The sequence below is a fragment of the Pieris napi genome, chromosome 18, assembly GCF_905475465.1.
Source record: "Pieris napi chromosome 18, ilPieNapi1.2, whole genome shotgun sequence".
Classification (NCBI taxonomy): Eukaryota; Metazoa; Arthropoda; class Insecta; order Lepidoptera; family Pieridae; genus Pieris; species Pieris napi.
The window spans coordinates 5,380,270-5,393,073 of record NC_062251.1 but is presented as its reverse complement, the minus strand read 5'-3'; the positions used below and the strand labels follow the sequence as shown (position 1 = coordinate 5,393,073).

Here is a 12,804-nt window from a genome sequence, read left to right as displayed (position 1 = left end):
TTTATCCCATAATGGGTCTTTCTTGAACCAAAGATATGAGAATATCAATCTCCTGTTCACTCATTATGGTAAAAAAATCGGGTGTCTGTAAAGTCGGTTTACTGACGATAGTTGAACGTGACAACGTCATAAAAAAATATTGATGGGATGGTTGCATTTTTCAAAAAAATAAAAAAAAATATTTGTTTAATAGGTATTTTGTATGGATATAGAGAAGGAGGTAAATGGAAATCACAATTGAATTCATCAAGTTACATTTATTTGTACGCATAAATACAATTATGTCAATTTTAAATGGAACGCCTCAGAGCGAGGTAACGCCGCATGCGTCATGTTTTTTCGTGCGTGCAGCCGGCTCCCATCGAATTATAAGACGTCACGTCAAAAATGTCGTTACGCTCGTCTAGTAATGGATCACTGTCCGTCGTCGCAGCGCATCACCCTCCCTCCCGCTTCGTCTCTCGTCCGTCGATCCGTTGAAACATCGCGCACGACGACGCAACGGTCTAGTGGGGCATGTTATAATAAAAAATGTGTGCGTGTACTAGGTGTACACACGTAAGAAGTGAAACTTCTTTATGACCTTATTTTTCGGAAAAATGATCTACTATATGCAACTGTACAGAAATTGGTTAAATAAAGTTAAATTAGATAAAGTTTAACAAGAGGCTTTTATTATCATAGACATGAATACAAATACAATTATTTCATTTTAACTTATTACTGTACTACTATGTAGTACTAAGATTATTACAGAATTTCATTAATTGTAATAGAATTATTAGTATTACTATCATTGTTATCGTTATTATATATTTTTGTTACTAATGGCTTCGAATCTCTTCGGATCAACCGTGGTAGGGACAAGAAAAAGATGGCGCGTAACCGAAAAATGTGACAAATGTTACACTAAATTTTTTTCCAACCCCGATAAAGAAGTTTCACTTCAAAAATATATGAAAAATGACGCAGCGACGACGCAACGCAGCGCAACGTACTAATGCGGCCTCGCTCTTATTCAACAGTAACGCCTTGTGTGCGCTTTCAAACCCTACAGTGTTAGGGGAAACATTTCTCACTCCGTAACTGCCAATGTTCCCGAAAAAATTCCCAATTGGGTCTTGGTTTACGTTTCTTGTTAATAATGCATCTAAGTCGTATTGTTTTGTGACGACTTTCCATATTTCTTCCATGCCTTCAATGGTATTTATTAGGTTAGTTACTGACGGAATAGTGACTTCAGTAAACCTGATTTTTGACGTGACGTCTTATAATTCGATGGAGCCGGCTGCACGCACGAAAAAACGACGCATGCGGCGTTACCTCGCTCTGAGGCGTTACCTCGCTCTGAGGCGTTACCTCGCTCTGAGGAGTTACCTCGCACTGAGGCGTTCCATTTAAAATTGACATAATTGTATTGTAATAAATGTAACTTGATCAATTCAATTGTGATTTCCATTTACCTCCTTCTCTATATCCATACAAAATACCTATCAAACAAATAAAATTTAATTTTTTTTTGAAAAATGCAACCATCCCATCAATATTTTTTTATGACGTCACGTTGAACTATCGTCAGTAAACCGACTTTACAGACACCCGAGTTTTTTAAAACTTTTCGTGCCTTCCTCCACAGTTTAAAATGGGGTGAGTTTCTTTTTACTGCACCTTTATACTTTTTGCCATTTGGCACGTGAAAAGAGCTTATATTTAAGCTGTCAAAAATATTATCTAATAGAAGTGTAATGTCTATTAAATTTTTGCATTCTTCCGGCACATCACCCCCGGTAGTGAGATGATCCGCTGCCAACTTCACTCTCATATCGTTCATTTTATCGGGCACCAAGTGTTCTTCAGTTATTGGAACGAAGTTCCTTATCGCGCGTTGTGAAAGGGGGTTAGACGGAAAAAATTCTTACGAAAGGTTGTCACGACACTTTTTTGCTATTTGCTATTGTAATACACCGGTTCTCGTCCGATCACCGAAGTTAAGCAACGTCGTGCGAGGTCAGTACTTGGATGGGTGACCGCCTGGGAACACCTCGTGATGTTGGCTTTTTTTTTTCGTCGTAATATTGGTGTCGAGAAAATCTATCATACTGTTATGATACCAATTAACATATAAATTAATCGAAAGGAATTTCGTTCCATCCGGGTGACCCTTGACACCTCTAAAGTTTTTTTTATCTAAGATGCGCCCTTTTGTCGGCGGCATATACTTGCTGATAATACTCCCATTTAACTCTCTCCTCTATGGTGTCAATGGTATACAGCATTTCTTTTGTCATTAAATTGTTCCTCATACCTATTATCAAATCCTTCCAAACTGTCCTTTGACGCATTATATGTCACTTGGGCTCTCAATGACATTTCATCAATTATTAAGCTGCAGAGGCGGTCGTGTTTTTTATTCCGCAGCACAATATGGCGGATTTTTGAAGTTATACTTCTTTAGGCGCGTTATGAAAAATTGATGAGAGTGAAATTTTACGATGCGCGCGCAACTGTGACACAAAATTGTTAGTGTGATTGTAGCGTGCGCGAGCGAGATAGGAATAAGACAATCTACAAGTAAAAAGAAATAGAATATGAGTGAAGTTCGAAGATCGCAAATTTTGAATGACCATAATGACATTTACCTTTTAAACAAATAAAGGAGTTTTAATTATTTTTCAAAGAAATTTAGCAATGCTTTTTCCCAAAGACCTATTGTTACTTAGTTAAAAGGTTATGAACCATATCTAGTTATTAAATTAAATGAATAATATAATAAAATGATAAATAATAATTATTATTAATATTAATTGATAATTGAATAATATACTAAATATTATTAAATTATTAACGTTAAATATTTATTATTATTTATTTAATATTTAAAAAAAATAGAGAAAGCCAAAGAAGTATAACTTCTTACGCGCGTACATAAGTACACGCACCCTTTTTTTTGCAATACGTAGGATTTATACCCATACGAATTTTCACTTGAGAGAGAAGACGCTTCATCGCTTTGCTTGAAGGTAATGTAAAATATTTGTAGAGCAATCCATACCCTTTGGGACTTTTTTTATAAAGTGAAAGGGCACTTTTTCATCAACGGTAAAACGTCGACCTTTCGGAGCTGAGCTCGTTTGCTCATATTTTTCACCTCTAAAGGCATTGACTTTGCATAATTTAGCAGCCTGGGATAGTCTGTCTTTGAAAGATTTCGCTCTCTTACACAAATCTCGCTGCGCAGGTATCGAAGTACGGTATATTTGGTTCCTCCTGTAAATAATATTCTTATGTTTGTTACATGTTCAAAACATAAAGATATAAATAAATAATAGTTTAAAAAAACTAAAAAACACGCTCTTAAAGCACATCAAACTAAAAAGTGAAAAATAATTCCTAATTTAGGTTGAAAATGGTCATGAACAAAAAATACTGGTATTATTGTGAAAAAGCGTGGGGCGCTCTGTGCCATATTTTTCGTCTATCGAGTCCGAAGGAGTCGGTTACATACATACATACATACATACAGGTGAAGCTAATAATATAAAGCGTGTAAAAAGGAAAATCACAAGTGCCATTATGACTGACTAAACTCGGGTACCATCATGATCGAATACCATCGTCAAGTGTATCAAAAATTAAAGACCATTTCAAAAATTTTACATATTATGTAGCTTCAAAATAAAAAGTTGAAAAAAAAAAGATCATATACACAATATCCAATACGAAACATAGGTACTAAAGAACTTTAAGTGAAAATTAAAAACTAAACCCTACTACAAAAAGGTTGAAACAAGACCTGTTTAACCTTCAAAATATATTTACTCTCATAGATATTCCTTGTCGGAAGACCCCACATTCGCATTTCATAAACTGGCTTCCCATGAAGATTAATTAAATATAATATTTGAATTATAAGCTGGTCTTATTTCAACCTTTTTGTAGTCAGGTTTTAGTATTTAACTACTCTTTTATATATTATTATCATATATGTTATATTCACCTTTCTTGGAAGCCATCCTTGTATACCGGCTGACCGTACAGTAATTGTGGTCCGTTAAGATGGACAGTAAAGCTGCATCATGCTGTGTACATATTCCACTATAACTACAAATAAACAATGAACATTAATCATGGATAGATAGATATAAAAATCTTTATTGTACACTAAAGAATCTAAAGATACTTAAATGACATTATTTTCTTATACCAGATCCACAGACAGACAGCGTAGGCACGGTTATTGATATTACTGTTTCATGTATTTACTTACTTTTTTTTGTTTTAGAAGAGCTTGATTCTTGCTTGAGACCCTGTTGCTATCTCCAAGCACAGCAAAGTTGTCTGGAAATTTTTTTTTAACCAGATTAGCTACCATACATAACACAAATGATTTAAAATAGGTCTTCAGCTCATAATTTAGTCTGTTAAACCAAAGTGGAGTTTATTGTGGAATATAGAATGGATAATTTATGTGACGGGCCTGTGTCCAAGTCCCAACAGTGGGCCAATTCTTAGGTTGATGATGATGGTGATTCCACAAACCCACTCTCTCACATTCAGCTCTGTAGTGTCAATGGGACGATAGACTGACACAACTGACGAAGAGTTGAAGATGCATGACCCACAGTTTAACTAACTTATAAATAAATAGTAAGAATAATATTAAGATAACAAATCATTGACAAGTATAGAACCCTATTCTATTAGAAACCTCTCTAACTAGTAATTCTGTAAGTTAAGTAATGGTTTATTGATGAAACTTACCCAACAAATGAAGTGATGGGACGGCAAGTGCATTAAGTCTCTTGTAACGGTTTCGATCCCTGTCTGTGAAATGTTTGTCACAAACTTTTCTTTTGCTGTAGTAGGTATAGCCACTCAGTTTCCAATTTGCCACCGACCAAGGTATTCCATGTTTTGAAACGCTCCGGAAAATTGTCTGGTTTCGGTAAAGAATGCATTGAAAGGTCTGAAAAAAGATTGGTTTGGTTGCAATGTTGGTTCGATACTTACAAGATGAACGTAAAAGTTATTCCATTCATTACCAATCCGCCAATTTGTTGCAGAGTTTAGGAGTAAGTGGATATTGGGTATACAGACAAACGGAGTCAACAGTGTCAACAGTAAAAACTGAGGAGTGTTACAGCTCAACTCAACGCTCTCTCTGAAATACAAAATCGCCACAACAAACTTGTATTGTAACAAACTTTTCACCACAACAAATTTTTTTTTATGGCTCTGGCACGATCTGTGCATTAGCCAGCGTCAAGTATAGGATTTTTTAATCAATCTTTGTATTTTTGTTACATAAATACAAAGATTGATATTTAATTCAAGAAAAAAAATATATTTAAGATAATAATAAACAATATTAAGGATTGATAGTCTGTGGTAAATGCATAGCATTTATTATTTATGTTTAAGAAATTGACATTCATCATCATTTGGTAATATCGGGGTCAAATTAGTTGAAAACCGTTATATGGTTTATTTTATTTATCAATAAATATTGATGGATCTGCAACTTAACGACTATTTGATAGTCTGTAGTCTTTATAATTAATATTGAAGAAATTGTGTTAGTGTCATGGTTTATTTAATTTATCAATGTTGCTAGATCTATAAATTAACGACGATCTATAAATTAACGGTCGATAATAATAAAGACTCCATAGTCATTATTGTTATTATTGAAAGTAGTATATATATCATTTAAAACTTCTTAATAATAAATATTAAAGAAATCTTTGACATTCGTTTCTATGACTGCCGTTTGACTCTGTGGTCGATTCGGGTTCGGTCGTGGAACGAGTACACGTAATATCACGAAACTTGTTTATTACAAATTCGTTAAGAAGAAATCATAGTGGTTTCGATCCCCACCCGCCTTCTATAAAAGAAAGGCCTCAGTGTGCCACGGACTCTGTTGTTGCTCGGACGTTGACAAGAAAGGTGGTTGGTGTCGAGACCGCATACTGTGAGTACGTTTTGTGTTATTTTTATTCGGTGATTTTTGTGTAATTATTTTAAGGTTAACGGTTGTTTTTATTGTATAAGTACATTTTAAGGTAGATTTAGTGTGATTTCGAGAATACCGTGATTTGTTCTTTAATGATTTGCGATATTTGTTTTAAATAAGTGTTGTTTGATGATTTGCTGTTTTAAAAGAGTACCGAGAGTTTTTTACGCCGGCTTTTTCTCTCGGCCTACACCCTCTGTCTTCTTTGCCGATGAGTAGGGATGCCTACAAATTCAAATTTAATGACGTGTAATAAGTGATACATGTATCTTATGTTCCATAATAAACATATTTTATTTTTATTTATTTTATTTTTTAAGTTATTTTTGGTTAAATCACTTCGTAGGTTTTTTAGAATTGTTTTTTTTTATTTGATTATCACTTCTGGTTGCTAAAATCAGAAGTGGGATAGGATTTCGCTCACAAATAAGCCTTTTAAAGAACCGTTAATTTTAGAATAAGTTGCCACGTGCTTCCCGTGAACGGTCTATTAGGACGCCGTTACCTCGCTCTCATATTGAGGGTAGCCGTCAAAAGCTGTTTCTAATGTGTTATTTCCTTATGTTAAGGATGCGCGCGTGATATGTTGGCTTGCGTGCGGTGTGAGGCAGGTTTTTTATTTTTTAAATACAATTTTAAAAAAAAAATTTGAAACTTATGTTTACATTAATTGTGACACATTTTAGATGTAAGATTTTGTAAAATAATTAGTAGATTTTGTACTGTGTGATGTTGTAAGCTTAATAATATCCTGATGACGTTTGTGAGCCCTCAGCTGCTTGTACTGATCCTTCTGCTTCCTCAAGAACACACGAACCACATATTGGTGACCATGGCGAGCAAGATGCCGTTCTCCCGAAGAAGAGATCACCAGTGCATCCGAGGACGGTGCACGGTCAGGAGAGGCCGTATAAGTATTGTATGTAAGTATTTTAATTGTATTTTTTTTTAATTATTAATTTCTATTTAATTTTTTATTGTGAAACTTATGTTTACAGGCTAGTGCGTGCCTTGCTGGTTAAAACGGACTGCCCATGTAGTGCTGTCATGGTGTGTTCCTGAGGCCAGCAACCTTGAGAAGCGGGCCTTGGTAGACGTGCATCCTGTGCGCGTGGCGGGCGCTGTCCCGGAAGATTTGTTCTTTGAACACATATCAGGCGCAGTCCTGGTTCACGTTCCTTACGTGGGAACTTTTACAAGTTCAAGTATGAGAATGTGTGAGATGATGGATGCATACTTTTGAAAGTGAAGTGTTTTAACTAAAGTTGTGGTAGTGCGATTTTGTATGAGGGCCTTGGATGCGTGATGTATGATAGACTAGGCACTAACGTAATGTCGTCGTGATTAATTAACAGGATTACTGTTGCACAGATTGAGAAGACGAATACCCCGATGACGTTGGTGAGCCTTTAGCTGCGTGTACTGATCCTTCTGCTTCCTCAAGAATACACGAACCACATATTGGTGACCATGGCGAGCAAGATGCCGTTCTCCCGAAGAAGAGATCACCAGTGCATCCGAGGACGGTGCACGGTCAGGAGAGGCCGTATAAGTATTGTATGTAAGTATTTTAATTGTATTTTTTATTAAATTATTAATTTCTTTTTTTTTGTGAAAATTACGTTTACATTAATTGTCACACATTTTAGATGTAAGATTTCGTAAAATAATTAGTAGATTTTGTACTGTGTGATGTTGTAAGCTTAATAATATCCTGATGACGTTTGTGAGCCCTCAGCTGCTTGTACTGACACATTTTAGATGTAAGATTTCGTAAAATAATTAGTAGATTTTGTACTGTGATGTTGTAAGCTTAATAATATCCTGATGACGTTTATGAGCCCTCAGCTGCTTGTACTGATCCTTCTGCTTCCTCAAGAACACACGAACCACATATTGGTGACCATGGCGAGCAAGATGCCGTTCTCCCGAAGAAGAGATCACCAGTGCATCTTAGGACGATGCACAATCAGGAGAGGCCGTATAAGTATGTATGTAAGTATTTTAATTGTATTTTTTTTTTAAATTATTAATTTCTATTTAATTTTTTATTGTGAAACTTATGTTTACAGGCTAGTGCGTGCCTTGCTGGTTAAAACGGACTGCCCATGTAGTGCTGTCATGGTGTGTTCCTGAGGCCAGCAACCTTGAGAAGCGGGCCTTGGTAGACGTGCATCCTGTGCGCGTGGCGGGCGCTGTCCCGGAAGATTTGTTCTTTGAACACATATCAGGCGCAGTCCTGGTTCACGTTCCTTACGTGGGAACTTTTACAAGTTCAAGTATGAGAATGTGTGAGATGATGGATGCATACTTTTGAAAGTGAAGTGTTTTGACTAAAGTTGTGGTAGTGCGATTTTGTATGAGGGCCTTGGATGCGTGATGTATGATAGACTAGGCACTAACGTAATGTCGTCGTGATTAATTAACAGGATTACTGTTGCACAGATTGAGAAGACGAATACCCCGATGACGTTGGTGAGCCTTTAGCTGCGTGTACTGATCCTTCTGCTTCCTCAAGAATACACGAACCACATATTGGTGACCATGGCGAGCAAGATGCCGTTCTCCCGAAGAAGAGATCACCAGTGCATCCGAGGACGGTGCACGGTCAGGAGAGGCCGTATAAGTATTGTATGTAAGTATTTTTATTGTATTTTTTATTAAATTATTTCTTTTTTTTTTGTGAAAATTACGTTTACATTAATTGTCACACATTTTAGATGTAAGATTTTGTAAAATAATTAGTAGATTTTGTACTGTGTGATGTTGTAAGCTTAATAATATCCTGATGACGTTTGTGAGCCCTCAGCTGCTTGTACTGATCCTTCTGCTTCCTCAAGAACACACGAACCACATATTGGTGACCATGGCGAGCAAGATGCCGTTCTCCCGAAGAAGAGATCACCAGTGCATCTTAGGACGATGCACAATCAGGAGAGGCCGTATAAGTATGTATGTAAGTATTTTAATTGTATTTTTTTTTTAATTATTAATTTCTATTTAATTTTTTATTGTGAAACTTATGCTTACAGGCTAGTGCGTGCCTTGCTGGTTAAAACGGACTGCCCATGTAGTGCTGTCATGGTGTGTTCCTGAGGCCAGCAACCTTGAGAAGCGGGCCTTGGTAGACGTGCATCCTGTGCGCGTGGCGGGCGCTGTCCCGGAAGATTTGTTCTTTGAACACATATCAGGCGCAGTCCTGGTTCACGTTCCTTACGTGGGAACTTTTACAAGTTCAAGTATGAGAATGTGTGAGATGATGGATGCATACTTTTGAAAGTGAAGTGCTTTAACTAAAGTTGTGGTAGTGCGATTTTGTATGAGGGCCTTGGATGCGTGATGTATGATAGACTAGGCACTAACGTAATGTCGTCGTGATTAATTAACAGGATTACTGTTGCACAGATTGAGAAGACGAATACCCCGATGACGTTGGTGAGCCTTTAGCTGCGTGTACTGATCCTTCTGCTTCCTCAACAATACACGAACCACATATTGGTGACCATGGCGAGCAAGATGCCGTTCTCCCGAAGAAGAGATCACCAGTGCATCCGAGGACAGTGCACGGTCAGGAGAGGCCGTATAAGTATTGTATGTAAGTATTTTAATTGTATTTTTTTAAAATTATTAATTTCTTTTTTATTATTTTTTTTGTAAAACTTACGTTAGCATTAATTGTCACACAATTTAGATGTAAGATTTAGTAAAATAATTAGTAGATTTTGTGCTGTGTGTGATGTTGTAAGGTTAATAAATAAATAAATAAATAAATAAATATAAGCAGAAATCATAGTGGGTGGTTTCGATCCCCATCCGCATTCTTTAAAAGAAAGACCTCAGTGTGCCACGCGCTCTGTTGTTGCTCGGACGTTGACAAGACAAGTGGTTGGTGTCGAGGCCGCATACTGTGAGTACGTTTTTGTTATTTTTATTCGGTGGTTTTTGAAAGTGAAGTCTTTTAAATAAGTTTTGGTAGTGCGATTTTGTATGAGGGCCTTGGATGCGTGATGTATGATAGACTAGGCACTAATGTAATGTCGTCGTGTTTAATTAACAGGATTACTGTTGCACAGATTGAGAAGACGAATACCCCGATTACGTTGGTGAGCCTTTAGCTGCGTGTACTGATCCTTCTGCTTCCTCAAGAATACACGAACCACATATTGGTGACCATGGCGAGCAAGATGCCGATCTCCCGAAGAAGAGATCACCAGTGCATTCGAGGACGGTGCACGGTCAGGAGAGGCCGTAAAAGTATTGTATGTAAGTATTTTAATTGAATTTTTTTTTTAATTATTAATTTCTTTTTTTTTTTCTTGAAACTTACGTTTACATTAATTGTCACACATTTAAGATGTAAGATTTCGTAAAATAATTAGATTTTGTACTGTGTGTGATGTTGTAAGCTAAATAAATATAAGCAGAAATCATAGTGGGTGGTTTCGATCCCCACCCGCCTTCTATAAAAGAAAGGCCTCAGTGTGCCACGCGCTCTGTTGTTGCTCGGACGTTGACAAGACAAGTGGTTGGTGTCGAGGCCGCATACTGTGAGTACGTTTTTGTTATTTTTATTCGGTGGTTTTTGAAAGTGAAGTCTTTTAAATAAGTTTTGGTAGTGCGATTTTGTATGAGGGCCTTGGATGCGTGATGTATGATAGACTAGGCACTAATGTAATGTCGTTGTGATTAATTAACAGGATTACTGTTGCACAGATTGCGAAGACGAATACCCCGATGACGTTGGTGGGCCTTTAGCTGCGTGTACTGATCCTTCTGCTTCCTCAAGAATACACGAACCACATATTGGTGACCATGGCGAGCAAGATGCCGTTCACCCGAAGAAGAGATCACCAGTGCATCCGAGGACGGTGCACGGTCAGGAGAGGCCGTATAAGTATTGTATGTAAGTATTTTAATTGTATTTTTTTAAATTATTAATTTCTTTTTTATTATTTTTTTTGTAAAACTTACGTTTACATTAATTGTCACACATTTTAGATGTAAGATTTCGTAAAATAATTAGATTTTGTACTGTGTGTGATGTTGTAAGCTTAATAAATATAAGCAGAAATCATAGTGGGTGGTTTCGATCCCCACCCGCCTTCTATAAAAGAAAGGCCTCAGTGTGCCACGCGCTCTGTTGTTGCTCGGACGTTGACAAGACAAGTGGTTGGTGTCGAGGCCGCATACTGTGAGTACGTTTTTGTTATTTTTATTCGGTGGTTTTTGAAAGTGAAGTCTTTTAAATAAGTTTTGGTAGTGCGATTTTGTATGAGGGCCTTGGATGCGTGATGTATGATAGACTAGGCACTAATGTAATGTCGTCGTGATTAATTAACAGGATTACTGTTGCACAGATTGCGAAGACGAATACCCCGATGACGTTGGTGGGCCTTTAGCTGCGTGTACTGATCCTTCTGCTTCCTCAAGAATACACGAACCACATATTGGTGACCATGGCGAGCAAGATGCCGTTCTCCTGAAGAAGAGATCACCAGTGCATCCGAGGACGGTGCACGGTCAGGAGAGGCCGTAAAAGTATTGTATGTAAGTATTTTAATTGTATTTTTTTTTAAATTATTAATTTCTTTTTTTTTTTCTTGAAACTTACGTTTACATTAATTGTCACACATTTAAGATGTAAGATTTCGTAAAATAATTAGATTTTGTACTGTGTGTGATGTTGTCAGCTTAATAAATATAAGCAGAAATCATAGTGGGTGGTTTCGATCCCCACCCGCCTTCTATAAAAGAAAGGCCTCAGTGTGCCACGCGCTCTGTTGTTGCTCGGACGTTGACAAGACAAGTGGTTGGTGTCGAGGCCGCATACTGTGAGTACGTTTTTGTTATTTTTATTCGGTGGTTTTTGAAAGTGAAGTCTTTTAAATAAGTTTTGGTAGTGCGATTTTGTATGAGGGCCTTGGATGCGTGATGTATGATAGACTAGGCACTAATGTAATGTCGTCGTGATTAATTAACAGGATTACTGTTGCACAGATTGCGAAGACGAATACCCCGATGACGTTGGTGGGCCTTTAGCTGCGTGTAGTGATCCTTCTGCTTCCTCAAGAATACACGAACCACATATTGGTGACCATGGCGAGCAAGATGCCGTTCTCCCGAAGAAGAGATCACCAGTGCATCCGAGGACGGTGCACGGTCAGGAGAGGCCGTAAAAGTATTGTATGTAAGTATTTTAATTGTATTTTTTTTAAATTATTAATTTCTTTTTTTTTTTTAAAAACTTACGTTTACATTAATTGTCACACATTTAAGATGTAAGATTTCGTAAAATAATTAGATTTTGTACTGTGTGTGATGTTGTAAGCTTAATAAATATAAGCAGAAATCAGTGGTTGGTTTCGATCCCCACCCGCCTTCTATAAAAGAAAGGCCTCGGTGTGTCACGCGCTCTGTTGTTGCTCGGACGTTGACAAGACAAGTGGTTGGTGTCGAGGCCGCATACTGTGAGTACGTTTTTGTTATTTTTATTCGGTGGTTTTTGAAAGTGAAGTCTTTTAAATAAGTTTTGGTAGTGCGATTTTGTATGAGGGCCTTGGATGCGTGATGTATGATAGACTAGGCACTAATGTAATGTCGTCGTGATTAATTAACAGGATTACTGTTGCACAGATTGCGAAGACGAATACCCCGATGACGTTGGTGGGCCTTTAGCTGCGTGTACTGATCCTTCTGCTTCCTCAAGAATACACGAACCACATATTGGTGACCATGGCGAGCAAGATGCCGTTCTCCCGAAGAAGAGATCACCAGTGTATCCGAGGACG

At 37.3% G+C, this 12,804-nt stretch overlaps 1 long non-coding RNA gene across 1 annotated transcript; it reads right to left on the bottom strand.

Annotated features, from left to right (window-relative positions):
- Positions 1 to 3,052: 3,052 nt before the first annotated feature.
- LOC125058495 lies at positions 3,053 to 5,304 on the bottom strand. Its single transcript, XR_007118424.1, has 5 exons — positions 5,043 to 5,304; positions 4,762 to 4,966; positions 4,268 to 4,338; positions 3,998 to 4,101; positions 3,053 to 3,267 (listed from the first exon to the last, which is right to left on the bottom strand). It is a non-coding gene; the product is annotated as an uncharacterized LOC125058495 (long non-coding RNA).
- Between the last annotated feature and the right edge of the window lie 7,500 nt (positions 5,305 to 12,804).